We start from the raw sequence: 14,798 nt of genomic DNA, 5'->3' as shown, positions 1-14,798 counted from the left end.
TGAGGGTTTATTTCTAAGCTGATTCCAGCGTGTTGTTTTCAGACTCCTGGCTGTGATATGATTTATGTATTTCAGTGATTTGAAGCCAAATGTTTGCAGCCTTTAATATCTGTATTATAGGAGCTGGTCTAATTGCGTGCACGCTCTGACAGCTCTTAAAAGTGCCAGAGGCCAGCCAGCCGAGGGTCACGCAGCATTACGTGTTATTACCGCTCCTATGGCAACCATTTACTGCAGAGAACATGCTGCTGCAGTCACTGTAATGAGAAATCCATTTGTGGACAAGGCAACAACAAAGCCCTCAATTACTGCCAGCACACTTCCAATCAACTGGATGTACATTTCTCCAGCAGCAGCAGAAACAGACGCCCGCCCTCCTCCTGCTCAGACCCTCACCTCATTTAAACTCCGCTGTATTATTTTTGACAAGCCCGTCTTTGAATGGCATTAAAGACTTCCAGATTATTATTACAAATGTAAAATTACATCAGCTCGTCCCCCGGCTGCAGGCGCCGTGGCGCGGGCTGATCAGCACGTTCTCCAGAGCATCTTCCTTCGGATTAGAGGTGCCACTGTTCATAAACTCATCAAAGCACAGTGAGTGCCGAGCCCTCTCAAAGATAATGAAAATGTGCCGACAATAACACTGAGGATTAGAGCGGGGCTGCGAGGGAGAGGAGGGTAGAGGAGAGGAGGAAGAGGAAAAGATAACTACAGATGCCTGCAGCTATTGGATCCTGTGTGATCTGAAGGATTCCTCGCAGGTGAACTCGGAGGAATGAGGGGGTGAACAGATCGAGTGAAGCAGGTGATGATGAGGATGGAGCTGGAGGAGGGAGTGAGAGCGATTACTGATGGATCATTAGGTCGGGAGTGACAGGCTCCTGTGAAGGACTAATGGAGCTGTTATTATCTGCAGAGAGAGATTCAAAGCTTCATGTCACAAAGAAGAAGAAGTAAAGATTTATCAGTGACGTGTTTCTCTGTGAGCCTGGTACACCTCAGGGTGGATCTGGAAACTTCCAATAATGATGCATCCAAAGAGGATTCACATCTCTTTGTTGAAACAGTTTATTCAAGGTAATCCAAAGTGAAAGCATGGGTAAAGAAAAAAAAAAAAAAGAGATGCTGTTGTTACTTAAGAGGAAACCATCCTCACCACAGCACCTCTGGCTCACGGCCTCCACCTTTTGCTGCATGTTCTCTCGAGCTCTCTACACTCTCAGTTTCCTGTCTCTCTTCAGCTCTCTGATAAAAACAAACGGAAAAGCTATAAATCTGCTTTTTATCGTGTTTGTGGTTTCTTTTTGTCTCTCATGAATGTTGTAATCTTGCTGCTACCATATATCCAGACCTGCAGACAGCTGGAGTCACAAACTGAGGAGTTCCCTGGATTCTCACCCCAATGATGATCCTCTCCTGGTTCATGTTGGACTGTAAAACCTCAAACTCCTGGTCTAGCTCTGCTCTTTGTGTCAGTTTACTGTTGTAGTAAGGATAAGTACCATCTGGTTTGGACATGCTTTAAGTTTGAAAGTCCGTCAGACAAAGAGAAGCCGATTTAAATGTGTGTATCACAGACTGTGTAATAATACCCCGGCCACAGGTGCAGCCATTGGTAGCAGTTGTGCAGCCAGAGTCTGCGCAGTAGAGACTGTGAAGGGTTCTGGGAAAATCTAAGTGGAGCTGGGTGACAATTTTTTTTTTTTTTTTTTCCAGAGTCTTATCACTTCTTGACTCTATCTCCTGACATATTTTACAATCTCTGGAAAAAGAAAAGAAAACACACCAGAAGGGCAGCTGTGAATCACCTCCTTTAACTGATGAAAATAAAACTTTTCGGAGATAAAAGAACTTTAACACAAGGCAGCCAAATGATATCTTCAAATCACAACAACAATCAGACATGAGAAACATTTCTACAAGGAGTATTAATTTTTAAAAGTTTGACCACAGCCCATCTGTAATGACTGGAGAGCTGGATTTTTTTGACCTATACTGCAGCCAGCCATACAGCCAGTTTTTGTGGCGACCTCACTTACAGACAAGTGAGATGGCGTCCATTTTTTTTTTTACAGTCAATGGTGTGTATGTATATATAGACGAGGGTATATATAGATGCATTTGTTTGTATGTATGTAAGTATGTATGTATACATATGTGTATGTGTATATGAACATATATGTGTATATATGGGCATATACATGTATATGTTATTTATGTTTAGCTAAAGGGATGAGAGTTAACGAGCTACGCTTCTGCTCACTCCTTTGCATATATGTCATTTACTTCTTTTTTTCTTTTCCTTTCTTTTGTAAGTATTAGGCTTCTTATATATTATTTTGTGCTAACAAATATTTTTTTGTTATTGGGATGCTCTGAACTATTGCATACTATTAAAATATTGCATATCCAAAATAAATTCATTAATTTAAGATAATAAAAAACAAAAAATGTTTTGATGTGGTTTCAGTTGATGACTTCCTGTCCACCTCATTTTGACATCTGGTATTGTTGCTTGTGCTGAAGATCCTCTGGATTTTATTTTTGAAGAATGCAAAGATACAAGAAAAACAGAAAGTGGGAACATGGAAGTGTAGAAGCTTTTTTTTTTTTTTTTTTCTTTTTTCAAAAAGCAAGTTTATTTCACAGGAAAATCTTCACAGCATTTGCAACTCTAGACTGAAATTAAAAGAAATAACATAGATGAAAAATATCAGAAAAATGTACTAAATGTCATCCTAGGCTAAAGAAAAAACATTGAGAGAATAAGTTGTGTTATTTGGTCGTTCATGTATTACTGTTGGCTCCTGTTGTTTCATTTTTCTTTATCAAGGATAGGTTTAAGACGTTCATTGGTGAGTTCAGTTTTATTCATGCAAACACACCTTGGGCCCATTTTGTTTTATCACATTAATTTACATCTTTACTTTTAGATGTTTGATGTCAGTACATTTTAAATTTTCCTGTAGCTGTCATAGTGAAAAAGAAACTCCAATCACATTAAAACGTTTGTATTCTGCTTTCGCATGTTGTAAACATGGATTCAAAGTACAAGTGCCAGATGTTCAGACTGAGCGTGTGCAGATTTTCCGACCTCTAAATATTCATATATTGTAGAAATCCCTGATTCTGTCTTTAAACTGATCAAAGGAAAATAGCACCAGATCCTCACAAGATCCTGCTGTTGGAGGGGCAGGTCTGCCCAGAGCTCCACCCCCAAAAGGACTCCAGAGGGCTGGCCAATCAGAATCAAGGGGGTTTGTAGAGCAGGGAACCTTAAAGAAACGTTTCAGAGGGTATCAGGATTTTTTTTCCCTTTCAGACTCATCTTGACTGGTTTGAGGATCTCCCAGTTTATCAGCAGCTTGTCTTAAATAAATCACATCTCATGTTCTCATGCTAAATTTGTTTTTTAATCCATTACTCGTCCTTGGATCCTGCCTCTGACCACCTGCTGCGTCCCCTGAATCAGAATCGGTTCAGCTCTGCAGGGCGACAAACACTCATTCATCCCAGAGCATCACCAAGAGGACGAGCACCAAGGTCTGCTTTTGTCTCCTCTCATTTCCGCCATAAGAAGCAAAAAGAGTGAAAAAAAAAAGAAAGGGGAGCAGACACTCGGAGCAGGATAGTCCCAGACATTAACCGCCGGCTGATTGCTTTGTGCTAAAGGTGCCCGAACAGCGAGGGGAAGGAAATTAGAGAATAATGGGAGGGAGTAATGAAAGAGGATGAAAACTGGCAGGCCGGCTCAACAGGCCCAGCTGAAAGAAAAGAGAAGAAGAGACAGAAAGAGACAGAAAGAGAGAATTAGAAAAGCAGCTCTAATGTGAAGACTGTCAACTGCAGGAGGAAGAAGACCAGCTGTAGTCCAGATTCTCAAATATTTACCCCACTGTCTCACTTTTTGTCCAATTTAAAAAGGATTTGATGAAGTAACTGGAGTCTTAGCTTGCTGTTGGGGGCAGATTTAGAGAAAGTAAAGCTAGCGAGAAGACTTTGTTTGCTTTGTCTGAGCTGGGTCACAAAAACAGTTCAGAACATTGATATCTCCAGGCCAAACTGGAGGATATTTTATTGAGTCTTCTTGGTGTTTGAGTGAGTATAGACTCTAGACTTTAGAGCTAACAAAGCACATTTTGTTTTCACCAAATTGCACCCTTCATTTGTGGTTGGAAATAAAAATCAAGCCGAGGCATCTGCAACCTGCAGCTCTGGAGCCACATGCTGCTCTTTAGCCGCGTTTCCACCAAGTGGTCAAATTCAGTTCGTCTCGATACGGCACGCATTTTGTGGTGTTTTCACTGACCCATCCCAGGACTGATGCACAAATAACCAAGACGAGCTGTCCCACTTTTTACCACCCTTCTGTAGGGGTGCCAGACTAAACCGATCTGATCTTGGAAGGTGGAGCAACAACACTGGAGTCCGTTGATTAATCAAAAAAGTCGTCACCGTGTGACAGTGGCTGTTTTTTTCCTGGCAGCACACAGACTTCTCTGAAACAAAGCTTGATTGTTCTTTGCATCAAACAGCTACATGCTAATCACAAAGGAGACAAATTGCTGCAGGTCTCTTATTGTTGCTCTTTGTTTATTGCATCACGTTGTTCTTCTTCGTTGGATCTATAAGCAGGTTACACTACAGCGTCACTTGGCTTTTGGCATCCAGCTTACGCGCTACTATGGCACCATCGTGCCAAAACTTGAACCATATTGAACCAAACCGGACTGCTTGGCAGAAACGCAACATTTGACTCCTTTGCAGAGGCTCCTTTAAGCTTTGCAAAATATTATCGAATGAAAGTATTTTTTACTTTTCTTACAGAAGATGATAAAACAAATTTGCAAATTAAATTTTCCTAAATATTTCACTGTTTATACTTTCTTTCTATTAATTTTGACTTATTTGTTTCACTGTAAATATTTCATTGTTAAACATTTTTATACGAACATTTGAAATTTTAAAAAATTGCATTTTTTTTTATTTAGAAATTTTGTGCGATTTCTGCAGTTAAAACAATTCAATTTTTTTGCATTTTATTATTATTATTATTTAATTCAAAAAAAAAAAATATATATATATACAATTTTTTACATTTTTGCACATTTGTGAAATTTTCTATTTTTTTGCAATTTTATAAAATTTTCAAAAGCTTTTACAATTTATGTTATTTCAATTTTATTTCCCTAATTTTTGCAAATTTTTGCAATTTTTTTTTATTATTCTTTTTTGCAATTTTTTTTAATTTTGCAATTTCATCAGGAAAAAAAAAGACGTCATGTATAATTTCATAAATTAAATTTAGTTAACGTCTGGTTAATGAAAGGAAATTTCTGGTAACTATTCAATAGATTTTACCTATGTATACAATTTAATACATTTTATAGTCTTTAGTGTGAAGAGAAAGTAGATTTTGTGGCTCCAGAATGTCTTCAATCAAGGTGAGCTGAGGAAAAATGGCTCTTATGAAAGAAAAAGTTGCAGACCCCTGATAAAGCCTTTGTACTTGGAGTCTCTCTTTATCGTCGTCTGAAATAATCTCACCTTCTAAAACATATGATTACTTTTGTCCATCATTTTTCTTTTTGGAAAAAATTCTGTCTAAAAATGTTGTTTCTCATTCATCTTAATTCAGTTGATCTATTTTTTTACTGTATGAACAACAACAATTTGATTCTAGCATTAAAAGTAATATTTGTGATTTATCAGTGAGGATTCTGACACCAACAGAAGTGTCTGTTGACCTACCTTTGCAGAGTCTCAGCTTCACTGTAAATATGAAGTTTCCATAGCACAATGAGCTCAAATTTCCCCAGTTTTTCAGTGTTAAATTCCACAAATACAAGTGAAACAGAGCTGAATTAACGGCAGAGTGAAGCAGATTTGTTAAAAAGATGGATTAATGCTTTGACACGTCTGTCTGTGAGAAATGATTGTTTTTTTTGTTTTTGTTTTTTTGGTTCTGCATGTCTGATTCTTTACAGACGTTGCACTGATTTATCTTTCTCTGCATTTTTCCACCTTAGTCAGTGCTTCTTATAATTTTTGAGGATACTTTTCTTTGGAGCTTACGTTTGCTGCAAATTAATATTGAAAGGTTATTAAGCATCATTAAACGAATAAATCTTCTCTTGTTTTTATTGTGCATGGATTAAAAAACTGAGCAACGCTATCAGAGCTTTACTCCACATGACGCTTTCTGCAGAGTAAAACCATCACAGCTCTTCATACAGAGCTGGAAACGGCAGCTCTCCTTTTTGAGGGTATAATTCACCTTTTCATTCACGTTGACTCCCCCCTCCTCCCCCCTCTTCTCCTCCCTCTGCAGGTTTAAATTAGCATCCCATCTCCTGCACTCCAGCGTGTGATAACACATCTGATCGGAGCCAGCGTGGAGTCAGAATACTAAATGTGTGAGCCGGTGTGTCGCTCTGAGGAGCAGCAGAGCGCTGCCAAACCATGCTCGGTAATCTCTCTCCATCCCTCCTCCTCTTCCTCCTCCTCCTCCACCCAGCTCCTTGGCTGCTTCAAACCCTGCCATTTTAACCGTTTAGGACAATGTGGAGTCATAAAAACCTTATGTTCTTAAAGAGGGTGAGAATCATTACAGCATCAGAGAGGAGGAGGAGTTTGTCTCTGTCTCTGATGAACTGAGGCTGTTCAGAGGATTTTAGCTCTCCATTTGCTTCCTTCACACCATCTTAGACACCTCCTCACCAAGATCCACTTTGCAGGCAGTTTTTAGATGATCAGAAGAAACAGGACTCAGAGAGGCAAAGCTGGCCTGGTGGTTTAGGAAAGCGCCCCATGTGAAGATCACAGCAGTCGCCTGTTTGACTTCCAGCCTCGAACATTTGCTCTTTACCCCAGGCATTTCTTGTCTTTCTTCAGCTTCAGCTCTTCACTGTGGAATCAAATGCTGACATGCTCAGACTCAGCGTTTGTTTGGAAAGCTTCTGAAAATTCAGATAGTTGTTTTACACAACACGTGACACGTTAAAGTGAACAGTACAAGGAGTAGTTTATTTTGGCTTCTTGAAACAAGTGAAAATCTTGTATGAATAAGAGGATCAGGGCCTTTTTTTCTACTTCTGATATCTGACATTTAATTTAATCTGATTCCAGTCAAAATTTAGTGAAAAAAGTCAAAAATTTGTATCTCCTAATTCAACTTTTTTTTTTTACATAGGTCTGATCTTATTGATTATTTGACCTTAATTTTAAAATTCAGAGACATGAGCCCATAGAGTAAGTGAGTTGTGATGTTTTTCTTAGATTTCTTGGGGGATGGTCAGAATCCTGACTTTAATTTCAGAGCTTTGATTTTTCTCGACAGATTCTGAGTACAAAGTCCCAGATTATAAAATCAGAATTTCTGTCATACAGAGGGCGTTAAAGACGCTGTAAGGAGGATCTGTTTTAACTGGACTGCAGCGCCACCTTTTGGCCTGGAGTCGATCGCACACTGTCATGAAGACGTGACTTGAAACAAGCCGTGTGATTGTTTTTGAATAAATTTTCTTTGTTAGAGTCAACTTTTTACCAGATACAGCGTGCTGAGGTAAGGTATTTATCAGTACAGTTTCGTAGCGCTGTTGTTTAAAAACGTGACAACAAGCAAACGTTGAGAATTTGTGCCGTGCATCAGTAGTTGGCTAAATGTAGCGCTACTAGCAGCCCGGTGCCGAGACGTATCCATAGGCTAACATGTCAACAAGCTAACTGTTAGTTCATACAGTAGTTTAGTAGCCGTCCATATGTAGCGCTAATGCTTATCTGTAATGTGTAACGTCAGTGAATCCTGGTTATGTCCTGCCAGTCATCGACCAATCAGAGCTAACGTAACCTCACTCTTCATTTTATTGATAGACTCTCAAGTTTGAACAGACCACTGCAAAATAACTGCTGACTGTGGTTTGGAATGAACGTTAGCATAAACAGTTTAGCCCTTGTGTTAGCTTTTAGCTCGTGCTCTATCTCTCTCCTGTTCATCTTTCTTCTGCTCTTCTGTCCTTTTTTCTGTCTGACAGTTAGACTCCAGTGTCCACCATCACTACAAAATTAATCACAGAAATCGTTTGCAGCAGAGACAAACACAGATCTCTCTTCTTACGAAACTTTGTCATCTTCGTCATTGGAGATAGATCTTATGTTCCCAATAATGATGGATGGAAGGACAGGTCGATGTCGTCACTTCTTAGCGCACACCTGAGAACCAGCAAGTCGTCCTCACCTTCTTCTCACCTTGTGGGAAACATCAGGCCTTGCACCATTTAGCAGTGACATGCTACAGGCTGCAAACAGCTGATTTCATATGGAAACAATGCAGCCATGGTTACATGCAGGATTTCTAGAGAAATACAGGAGCAAAAATAGTAAAAATATCACTAAAGACAAAACCAGTTTGGCGTCAATGACCAACAAATGAACCAAACAATATAACGATCATCTCCAAATGTAAAAATTAATAAAAGAATATATATATATATATATATATATATATATATATATATATATATATATATATATATATATATATATAAACAGACAAAGAAAAGAGAGCTCCAGGCAGCTTCAATGGGGGGGGGCAGCTAGCAACAAAAATCCCTTTAAAAGACTCCTCACAGGAGCTTTAACTTGGGTTTGTTACATGGGTAGCATTGACTCCGTCAGCTCTGGTTTTCAAAAAGTCAAATAAAACATTTTGAGGTGGTTTTATCTCTCTGCTCCTTTAAACACTCCTCTTTGTTCCCGGCTCTCTTTCAGAAACACAAACACAAGTTTAACAGACAGACAGAAACTAAAGAGAGGAGACGAGAGGAATAATTCTCATCCTCCTGTCTGCTTTCTGTCACTTGTTTAAAAGAAAATAAGTCTTTACGGGCTCAATACCGGACAAAATGAACCATTAACTCTGACATTTTTAGCAATGAGGAGCTAACAAGCAGCTGAGGGAACACTCAGGAGGAGAAAGAAAATCAACAGTTTGATTTACAAAATGCCGCTCTACCACCAGATGAAGCCATTATGTGAGCAGGATGAGATGGTAGATGCACGTGGAGCCGGAGGAGGAGGAGGAGGAGGGTGGCAGGGGTTAAGGTCGAAGCAGGAAGAGTGTCGATATCACAGCAGCAATTACTGCTTTATAAATGGGCCCCGTGTCGCTGTGAATGAGTGGCTCCATCAATCTGTCCTGACAGCGCGCTGCTTAGCCCGTCACTCTCGCTCCGGCCCGCAATCTGTAGATTTCGACTTAGCTCAGAAATTGATAATCCGATTGAGGCGTAACCTGGTTAGCTGCTGAATGTGCTGCAGGCGGCGGAGGAGGAGGAGGAGGAGGAGGAAGAGGAGGGTGCAGACTGCCGGCTCAGCTCAAACACACTCACTTAGAGCTTAGTGCACAAACAAAAAAAAACACACACACAATGCAAACGTCCTGAGTTCGCAGCACATGTAGAGCATTTAGTACAGCTGTTGGGTGAAAATGTAAAGATGTATGAGAGAAATGAAGCTTTAAACTCTTTGATATTAGCTTATTAACTTTATGGTTCATTCATCAAGTCAGTACCAAACTTCTTGTCTTGCAGCTTCAAAGCTAATTGGTCTCCAGCCCTTTGCTATAAATAGTCAAGATAGCAGTGTGACTCTTGTACAATTTTAGCCCGTGGACAGTTCCAGAGTCAAAAAAGCTAGGACAAATACACCACTAGTTGTTGTGCATACACTGAAAAAAGAAAACAGTTGGACCAACTTGAATTCAATTAATAATTTCCAAAACCTCAAAGTAAAATCTGACGAGGTGTTTTTACACTTTATAGCACTGTAAAAATGTGACAATTTGAGCTTACATAACAGAAACTAGGAAAACAATTGCACCAAAAAGTTAAGTAAATATGACTTATAGTCCTAAATTGGATTTTGCAGATAATGGAGTTGAAACAACTTAAGACTTTAAGTTGGGTTGATGCAAAGTGTTGGTTTGAGAAGAATTAAAATATTTAGTTTATTCGACTTGTTAAGTTGTGTTAAATGAACTTGTTAATTTCATTTCGAATATCTTAATTTATTTAGGTGCCAATTGAAGCATCTAATTTAAGATGGTCCAACAACTTCTTTTTAGTAGTTGTAGCAACGCAGAATTTCAAGTTGATATGATCCACAAAAACACACTGTAAACCTTAACTTAAAAATACTGAGTTGGATTGATTAAGGCTGTATTCAGACCAGAAAAGTCCCATGGTCCACTTGTTTGGTCCGGACCAAAAGCGGACCTCTTTTTTTTTTTTTTTTTTGTTTGGTGCGGTTCGTATTCAGATTGTAGTTTTTGCAGGTGGACTATATTCTGTAAACACATCTACATGTGTGACGATCAGTGCTCTCATTGGACAGCACTGACAAAGGGCGGCACACAGAGTACAGACCTGGAAATGGAGGTAAACATGTGTTTGTGCTCTTATTAGAGCTGCTAAATCATTTTCAGTTTCAAAAGCAGCTCCTTCAAAGAAGGCTTAACAACACCGTTTTCAATTTTGGAACAGCGAAGACGAATGCGCACAGCAAGGACACGCTATGCTCTGCGTGTCCTGACCCACAACATGCTAGCAACAGCGTGGCTAAAACAAAAGACAGAGGATCAGGTATGAACCAAAGACGGTTAGGTTACGGTGGCTTTAAAGGCCCAAAAGGCGCATGTATCTTGTAGTTAGTTCGGATGGACCTTGGTTTGTATTCAGACCTGCACCGGAGAACCACAAATCGCACCAGAGTTCGTTTGGAGGCGGACCGAGACCACCTCAAACAGTGGGTCTCGGTCCGGTTGTTTGGTCCGCAACAGGGTTCGTTTGTGTCTATTCACACCTGCATGAAAAGTCCGCACCAGCGTGGGAAACGAACCCTGGTCCGTTTAAAGTGGACCAAACAGTCCAGGTCTGAATACGCCCTAAAAACTGATTGAAGATTCCCTTTTTACAGTGTAGATAATAAAGTGGTGAACCAGAGGTTGCAAATGGTTCCATTTAGGACTAGGTGATACAAATGACGAGACTGTCTTCAAGGACTCAGGCTCATGACTGGTTGAAGCTTAAGTTGATTTATTGACAAAAAAAAAACAAAAAAAAACTGAGATCAAAAACCTCAGCAAGAGATGGAAAACCTAAGAGTCTCTATAAAACTAACATTTATTGGAAATTCTGGCCTAAAAAAACCTGAAGAAAATAAAACTCAACAGGAGACATCAGCTGACTTCCTTGATAGGACGAGATGAACAGATAAAGGACAAAAGGAGACACAGGCAATGTTCACACAAAGCTATTTCTGAAACCACACATATTTTTATACGTTTACACCTGTCATTCACACAAAACTGTAGCTCTACATCACTAAAAGAAATGTTTTCTAAAAATTTTGGCCAAAGTGAAGATTTTGGAAAACTCTGGTTTCATGGTTTCATGTATACGCCGATGAACAAAGTTTGCGGTTCTCAGCTGAATGAGGAGGGCTCATTCTGATTGGCTGGCACGGGTTTTACGTCGGCAATCCACTGACAAATATGGGTTTGACATGCAGATTTGCCCACTAGACTGAAGTATTTTAAAAACGAATGGGGGATATTTGTTTTTGAAAATACCCAGCTACATGTGGACATGGCCACAGACTATTTATACATGAGGTAATGAGCCACAGGTGGAAACAATGAGAGTGGGGTCAACTATCACAAAAGTGGTGAAACGCATCAGGGCAGGAAGTGACGTTATCGGAAACAAGAGGAGAGACATTACTACAAAATAAAACCAGACGGGACAAGCAGAGATCACACTGAACTAAAAATTGTAATAACGTATGAGATGAGACGTGACAACAAACCCTTAGTAAAATAATTGATGAGTTAAGCACTTGACGTGGCTCCCATCAGGTTGAAGCTCTGGCAGAGGATCAGGGTGACTGAAAGTAAGACGCACACACAAAGATGTGTATATCTTTACTTTAAGATTCATATTAATAAGTAAGAATGCTAAGATCAGAGGAGGACGTCCTCAGAGTTCTAGAATCCTGTTTATAGTGTGTAACAGATCAAAGTTCCGGTTCTAGAATCTGGGATTGTCAGTATTTCAGACTTTCAAATTAAAACCAGAATCCTCACTCCAATCTCAAAATTTCAGAATCATGACAGCACGTTTCTCCAATCTAAGTCACTTTGAAGTCAGAATTCTTGCTGTAGTCTCACTGTTCTTCTTCTTATCTGGGTCAAAATCAGAAGTCTGACACTGATTCTGGAAATCTTACGCCGAGCTCACATTGGCTCTGGAACAGTTGCAGTCCAGATGCCGTGCGGATTTTCCGCAAGCAGCCACTAACATCAGCTCCAGATAGAGGCTGTGGCTGGCTCCGGTGCCAGGTGCAGAAAGGCACTTGTGAGAGTAGAAGCTCACGTGGGTTCATGTTCTTGTCTGGACTTGCGCAAGAGCTTTATTCCTCTAATGTTTATTATTTTTTAATAATGTTACTTTTTTCTTTTCTTCAATTATCCTTATAATAGTATGGGATGCGTCATATAAAATGGGATGACTTTCCACTTCAAGGATGAGTCTCTCGTCATCCCTTGTTGTCAAAATGCGACTTCCTGTCACCGGGTGTGATGTGAAGTTTGCATTTACTACTAGCGCGACTGTGCTGTCAAAGAAGAGTCAAGTTACATTTGTTTGTACACTGATTTTGTTTAAAAAAAAAAAAACAACGGATCATCATGCCACCTGGCAACTCACTTCCTGTATAGCTCGTCATATTTCATTCAGCTTGACGCAGACCCTCTCCGGCGTCCGGAAAAGATAGACTTCTAGTGGATTCTTTCTGTTGTGCCGTACTGCTCCTGCAACCGGACCCACACCGCGCAGGGCTAATGTGAGCCTACAACAGTGATTTTAATGATACGGATCACATGCAGAAGCCGCACCAGACCCGCACCGGATTCAGTGTGAGCCTGGGGTTAGATAAAGGATGGGTAGTTTGAAGTCAATTGAAAATAAATAAATAAGTAAATAAATAAATAAATAAACAATTCATAGGTTATGCTAAAAACTTAAACATAATGGCCGTGAGTGGTATACTGTAAATATATCTTTTAGTAAAGAGGCAAAACTGGAGGCAGTGTTGAGAAGTATGACATTGTGTTTAATGTTTCCTACTCTTTCAGGCTTTAGGGCACTAATGAAACCGACCCCTTTTTTTTCTTTTCTTTTCTTCTTTTCTACAATGCTTGCTCTCTTTTTATGCTTTCATGTTGGTTTGGACACGTCAGGAAAACTAAGTGAGTAGCTGGAAATCACACTGCTCAATCCAAGACAACAACTCAGAGAGTCAAACAAGTATTTGGTGGCAAACTTGCTCAACAATAATTTGTTCACGTTCAGAAACTTCATTATTTCAGGTATCAAGAAATTCAACCTGTAACATTAAGCTGGTATCAAGCCCATTAATAAAGAGTCAGGCGTTTTAGCTAAAGCAATATAACCAGACCTGTTCACACCAAAACTCAAATAAAGCAGTACAGTATGTGCCTATAAGTACCTCATACAACTCCTCTATAGGAAACCAGGTCATCCATTTATTTCATACTGTACCATGCTTTGTAAATGTGCTCTCTGTCTCTACCTCTTTTGTTGCTTTGAGATTTGCAAATCATTTTTTACACTCCTACTCTCCCGCACGTGATATTTGAACATTCAAACCCATGGACGTGTTTCTTACCTCGAACCAGCTCTGCTCTGAAACTGTGCTGGTTTCCAGCAGATTTCTCCACCTGTGTGTGGCTGAATACCAACATTAAGCATGACAGCATGCAGAACATTACAGAAAATACATCAGGATTAGCTCTGAATTCATCCCATCCAGCCCCACGCTGAGTGCGACACATAAACCCATCCATCCCTCAGCTCCGCTCAGATTTTTCAGCAGCGACTCCCCCGAGCTCAGGCGTAATCCTGTCAGCAGTGAGACGTTGTTGACTGAATTCTTTGACGGGAAGGGGAAATGTTTACCTGTTTCCAGCTCAGAGTCAATACGCTCCAACACGACAGAATGAGGCATGTCTATGCTTTGGATCCTCCAGAGTTTAATAAAATTATCTGAATGCTTGTTTCTCTGTCACTTTATGCAAATGAGATTTTGGTCCCTTGTTCGCATTTGACAGTGTTTTAAATCCCAACATACACAAAACTGTGTATTCCCCCTTTTTATTAACACTGTTTTCAAACTGTAGACCAACAATCCAAATTATAAATAGATCAGAAATTATTTCAATAACAAATACAATCAGGTTTATCTTAAGTGGATGCAGAAGCATCATAGACCGCAATTCCTCTGGTGTCCACTTGAGGCTTTTTCCAAAATCCAAGAAATCTCTATTACTTCCTAGATTTCTCTGGTTTCATGTTCAAAAAAAAAAAAAAAAGTCAAATGCAAGAAAAGTTTATGTTTTTCCACTTAAGTTTTTTGTGCTTTTATTTTGAAGTTTGTAAACATAGTAGAAACAGGAAGCAGGAAGTATAAAGTGTAAAGTTTCCCTTAAAAGAACAACTTTAAGATTTTTTTTTTTTTTTTAACAAACTTCAAATCAAACATTAAAACATCTATGACACTCTATCAGAGTTACACATTCTGTTTGTGTTAACTTTGTGCTGTTGTAGCGGTAAAGAAACCCAAAAAACTTTAAAGAGTGGGTCTTTACCAGATCCTCATGAGACCTTCTGAAATGGTGAGGTCATCGTGTCAGGATCTCCTAATTGGTCCATGACAGG

The sequence above is a fragment of the Halichoeres trimaculatus genome, unplaced genomic scaffold, assembly GCF_033239565.1.
Source record: "Halichoeres trimaculatus isolate MK-OKI-2021-1 unplaced genomic scaffold, fHalTri1.1 fHalTri1_scaffold_7, whole genome shotgun sequence".
Classification (NCBI taxonomy): domain Eukaryota; kingdom Metazoa; phylum Chordata; class Actinopteri; order Labriformes; family Labridae; genus Halichoeres; species Halichoeres trimaculatus.
This window is presented reverse-complemented; position numbering follows the sequence as displayed.